Here is a 5,615-nt window from a genome sequence, read left to right as displayed (position 1 = left end):
TGCATCGGCAGGCGGACTCTCAACCACTGCGCCACCAGGGAAGCCCAGGATACACGTTTTTTAATCGGCCACCTCACTGGGCTCTGACGAGTTCCAATATCTTTTTCCTTTTTCGATGAAAAGTATTTGATACACACGCAATAACATAAAAGTGTGTATGTAAACCATGACGTTTAATAACAGAACGAACGCCTGAGAATCTATGATGCTCCTGCAACCACTCCCTCCTCCCATCCACTGGCCACCAGAGGTGACTAGAGTCTGAATTAATCTTTACTATCATTACAATTGTCTCTCCTTATGGTTGTGCTACTTATGTGTGTATCCATAAATACAGTAGTTATTTTAAAATTATTTTTAGACATAAAAATGATGTCACAGTACATCTATACTTTTACAACTTAAGTTTCTTTAAAATTAATTATTCGTTTACTTTTGGCTGTGTTGGGTCTTTGTTGCGGCACGCGGGCTTCTCATCGCGGTGGCTTCTCTTGTTGCGGAGCACGGGCTCTAGGTGTGCGGGCTCAGTAGTTGTGGCTCACGGGCTCTAGAGCGCAGGTTCAGTAGTAGTCGCATACGGGCTTAGTTGCTCCGCGGCATGTGGGATCTTCCTGGACCAGGGCTCGAACCCACGTCCCCTGCATTGCCAGGCCGATTCTTAACCACTGTGCCCCCAGGGAAGCCCTGCAACTTGATGTTTTAAACCCAATTTTGAGATTCATGTACTCATCCCGCCGCCACACGCCGCGCAGCTTGGACCAGGCGCCCGCCCCTCCCCCTCGTCCCTTTGCCGCGGTCGCGAAGCCCCGGGCCGGCGGAAGCCCGGTGCTCACCACGTCGGTCGCGCTCAGCAACAGCTTCCAAGGACGGAAAGCGCTCGGTTTGCTCAAAGCCCGGCAGGAGAGGAGGCCGGCCGAGATCAACCGGGAGCTCCTCTGTGACCAGAAGCACAGTGATGAAGAGAACCTGCCGGAAAAACTTGCGGCCTTTAAAGAGAAGTACCTGGAGTTTGACCTGAACAGTGAGGGCGAGATTGATCTGGTGTCTTTATAGAGGATGATGGAGAAGCGTGGGGTCCCCAAGGCCCACCTGGAGATGAAGAAGATGATCTCGGAGGTGGGGGGCGCTCTCAGCGACACCATCTCCTACCGAGACTTTGTGAACATGATGCTGGGGAAACGGTCGGCGGTGCTCCAGCTAGTCATGATGTTTGAAGGAAACCCAAGGAGAGCAGCCCCAAGCCAGCTGGCCCCCCTCCAGAGAGGCGTTGCCAGCCTGCCCGGAGGACCCCCGCCCGGGCCTGCCCCGCTCTCCCCACTCGTCTTCCTCCCTCCTGATCTCACTGCCCTTCTTGACGCCCTGCGATGTGTCTTATTTGTTTGGTCATTGCATTTGTTTTTTCATCAGCAGAGTCAGCGATCTCTTTGTCTAGCATAAATTACTGCCTTAAAGGGGCTCTGGGTTGGGAAGTCCCGATCGCCTCCTTCTCTTCTTCCCTGCGTCTCTCCTCCCTGTGCAGAAGGGCTGACGTTAAACCAAAAACCAGAGCGGGCAGGGCCAGGACAGGGAGACCAGAAGCCTGTGATTCCCGCACTTGAAGCTGGTACTGTTCGTCCTTCCGGGTCACTGAGCTAAGTCCTGGGACCCTGGCCTGGCCCTGGCGAGACCCTCAGCCCCTTTCAGGAGACCCTGGGGTCGGGATAAGGCTGCAGGGCCTCGTTAGGGTATCCTCGGATGGCTGTGTGGTTCCACTGCTCTTGGGTGGGCCAGATGTGGCCACGCAGCATCCCACCTCCCCAGCTGGTCCCCTCTCAGTCTACGCTTCGTCTTATCCTCAGTGAGGTGACAGAAGGAGAAAAGGAGAGGGACTTGCAAGTTGAACCCTTCAGGAAGGTTCCAGAGGAATCCTCTAGCCCTGCCCCCTGGCCACACCTTTACAGGCAGCTCAGAGGACGGGTGCAGCTCCCCCTGACCCTTGCTGGGGCTTCAGAGGCAGAGGGGGTCCAGGGGCCTTGGGGGAGGGGATTCAGCTCAGTCTAGTCCCACCTTTTAGGGAGGATGTTGAGGGCAGCAGGACGGGAGGATGAGGACTTAAGTGCTCGTGGCAGAGAGGCAGCCCCACTGTTAGGTCGCGAGCTGAGAAACAGGGTGCCTTTCTGATCCTGGTCTGCCTGGAACCTGACCCTGCTTCCCCATTTGCCTTCACACCTTCCTTACACCATTCATTCATTCATTCATTCATTCATTCACTCACTCCGTCATTCAACAGGTATTTATTTACAACCTATTATAAGCTTTAAGTCCCCCACTTTGTCCTGACTTGTGCCATGTCCAGTGTCTAATTCATCATTCTGTTTCCAAATCACTCAAAACCTTGAGCCTGGGGACTAGACTGGGGTCACCTGTGGTTTTTATTATGGACTAGGGTTTCAGAGCCCTGACGCACCCTGTAGGTTAGCTGGGCCAGGCCTCTCCGTTCACAGGTGAGAAAAGCGTGGTGACCCACAGGGATTAAGTGCCTCGCCCAAGGGCAGGGGTCAATCTGGAGACGGAAGACCCGGACCGGGGCCCCGGTGTTCAGATGCCCTGCCCATGCCTCCGTCAGTGATGAGAACAAGGAAGGGGCGGAGGGGGCAGCCTCCTAGGTCAAGCCTTGGGCGAGGCCCTGGGCCAGGAGTCACCCTCCCAGTGCCTCCGAGGCAGCGCCAGCAGGGACCCCAGCCTCGACCCCACCTGTATCCTGGACTCCCTTCCGCTGCCCACTCAGGACTTGGATGCATCATCCACTGAACATGTTTATTAACCACCTGTTATGGGCCAAGAGCTAAGGACCCAGGAGTGAAACGGACAGACTCACGGAATTTGGAGTCTAGTGGAAGTCAGACCCGGGCGATGAGCGTTAGGAAAGAGGAGGATACGAGGTGACTGCAGGGCAATCCTGGGGGCCTAGCTGGGCCCAACACGGGGCAAGGGTCTTGCAGAAGCCTTCGCAAACCTGAAGGGGAGAGCTGTGGGGGCGCTGGAGCCCCCGGGAGTCCCTGTGGCCCCTCTGACCTGCAGTCCAGGCCAAGGGGCTGACTTTGCGGCAGCTGCAAGGAGCGGAGCAGGTGGGCGATGGGGAAACGGCCGGAGGGGGGTCAGCCCACTGGTCTCGACCAGTTCAGGGACCAGATTATTTGGCCACGACAGGCTGACCTTCGGCCTAAGAAGGTGCTTCAGACGCATAAGCCTCGTTGAAGTTTAAACCCCAGCGAAACATTCCGCCCTGTACATGTAAACTGTCACCCCCACTCCCTCCGCTGAGATCCTGAGATGAGCAACTGCCTGTCTCCACCCCTTCCCACTGCCTCTCCTTTCGGGGGCAGGCTGAGAGCTTTGTGCAAGGTAATGCCTTCCTTGACCACCCACCACAGTCAGTGTATCTGTACCTCACTCGGACAGGAGGACGGAACCAACCAGGCTTATTTCAGCGGGTTACACACTTCATAGGACTGCAGGAAACCTCCTTAAGGGGGGAGAGCAAGTGGGTGTGTCCCAGCTTCCAGAAAGGGCAGGAAAGTGTTCTCTCATCGGACGGGGAGTGTCCTGGGAGACTCCACCAGCTCCTTCATCATTTCTTGGAATTCCACTCCCAGAGGGAGAGGGTCTCAAGCGTGGTCCCTGGAAAGGGGGTGGGGCGTCTGCCTGCGTTTCAGGTTTCCATGGCTGGTAGCTCTAGGGCTCTTCTCTGGCTAAGGGCTCGGCTTCTTAGAAGTTCAGCTGTCTTCTTTCTGAAAGACCAAATCTAACTAATGTCACCAGCAGCTTGGGGACTGCCGCGCATGGCTCTGTCCCTGCCATTCAAAAGGACGCAGTGTGTCGGGCAAGTTCAAGTGGATGCAGTGTGCGTGTGCGTGTGCATGTGTGTGGTACCGGACTGGAGATAAAACAAACTTAAGAAAAACAGGTTCATGTGTTGACACGTGTGGCCGCACTTCATTTACCCTGACTTGTGTGTTGTGGTCCACCGTGTGAACGTACAACAGTGCGCTTATTCACTGCTGTTAATGGAAACTGAGGTGTTTCTAGTGCCTTTCCTCTTGTGGACGGTGATGCTGCACCCCTACCCCACCCCAGTCCGTGCTTCCTGGAAGCAGGTCTGTACCGAGGAGTGGGATCACTGGCCAAAGGTATCACATCATCGACATGGCTAGAGAATTTGAAATTATTTTTCAGAACAGCCATACCGATTTATACTCCTTTAAGTGCACACGTTTCTGCAGACCTGCATCCCTGCCAACACTTGGTCGTGTCAGGCTTCATCACTTTTGTCGATCTGCTGTGTACAAATGGTACCCACGGAGGTTTCTGCATCTCCTGAATGCTAACGGGATAGAGCATCACGGGTCACTCGTGTTCTCTTTCCTGTGAAAGCCTGTTGATGCCTTTTGCCCACTTCTCCACCGGGTTGTCATTTTTTCTGGACTTTAGAAATTCTTCACTCTGGATCCTCTCCCTTCGTTGGTTAGTGCTGCACGTGTCTTTACGTGTGACCTCTGTGTCCATGTTCTCTGTGCCGTCTTCAGATGATCGGGCGTTCTTACTGCTGTTACAGTCGGATGGACTAATTTACTCCTCTGGGACGTGGGCCCTTTGTGTCGTGCTGTGCCTTTCTCTCCGTTTAAGGACTATCCCTTTCCCGCCCCCCAGCCCACAGGGTAACCAGTTGTCCCAGCACCGCCGGCTGAATAGTCCATTTCTCCGGCTGATTTGTAGAGCTGCCTGTGCCCCACGTCAGGTACGCACAGGCGTGAGTGTACCGCTCTCACTGCCTGGGCCCTGGGCCGCCATCTAACCCACAGCAGAACTTCACCGCTGACCCGCAGCGCTGTCCCAACACCCACCACCCGCTCCTCCTTCAAGACCGTGCGGCCGTTCCTGACCCTTTGCTCTTTCGCACAAATTCTAGAATCAGTTTCGCAAGTTCCATGAAAGTACTGCGTGTGCTTCCAATGATTTGCCGCCATTAGTGCTGCTGAGGTTTTGGGTGAAGGAAATCGTGTTTCATGCTTCTAGGGATTTTAGTCAGGGATGGATGTTACTTTCCTTTTTTTTTTTTTTTTCCGGTACACGGGCCTCTCCCTGTTGTGGCCTCTCCCATCGCGGAGCACAGGCTCCGGACGCACAGGCTCAGCAGCCATGGCTCACGGGCCCAGCCGCTCCGCGGCATGTGGGATCCTCCCGGACCGGGGCACGAACCCGTGTCCCCTGCATCGGCAGGTGGACTCTCAACCACTGCGCCACCAGATGAGAAGCCCCATCTCTTTTAAATGCTTTTCCTTCACCTACTGAGATGGGCAAAGATTTTTCTCTTTTATTTTATCACCATGGAGAAAGGCATAAATACATCTGCCAAAGTTAAAGCTCCCTTTCATTACAGGGAAAAACCAAATTTGGCGATAAAATGTGGTATATATTTTAATGCTACTAGATGGTTTGCTAAAATTCTTTTTAGAATCTTGCATATATGTTTATTAGAGATTGTCATCAAGTTTCCTTTTTCTTATTGTCTTATCTATTTGGGCATAAAGATTTTCTAATCCTCATCGAACTAGCCAAGGAGTGATCACTTTTGC

At 53.9% G+C, this 5,615-nt stretch overlaps 1 pseudogene; it reads left to right on the top strand.

Annotated features, from left to right (window-relative positions):
• Window positions 1-720: 720 nt before the first annotated feature.
• On the top strand, window positions 721-1,337 carry LOC132506311 (allograft inflammatory factor 1-like; annotated as a pseudogene).
• The last annotated feature ends 4,278 nt before the right edge of the window (window positions 1,338-5,615 follow it).

The sequence above is a fragment of the Lagenorhynchus albirostris genome, chromosome 15, assembly GCF_949774975.1.
Source record: "Lagenorhynchus albirostris chromosome 15, mLagAlb1.1, whole genome shotgun sequence".
NCBI lineage: Eukaryota > Metazoa > Chordata > Mammalia > Artiodactyla > Delphinidae > Lagenorhynchus > Lagenorhynchus albirostris.
This window is presented reverse-complemented; position numbering and strand designations above follow the sequence as displayed.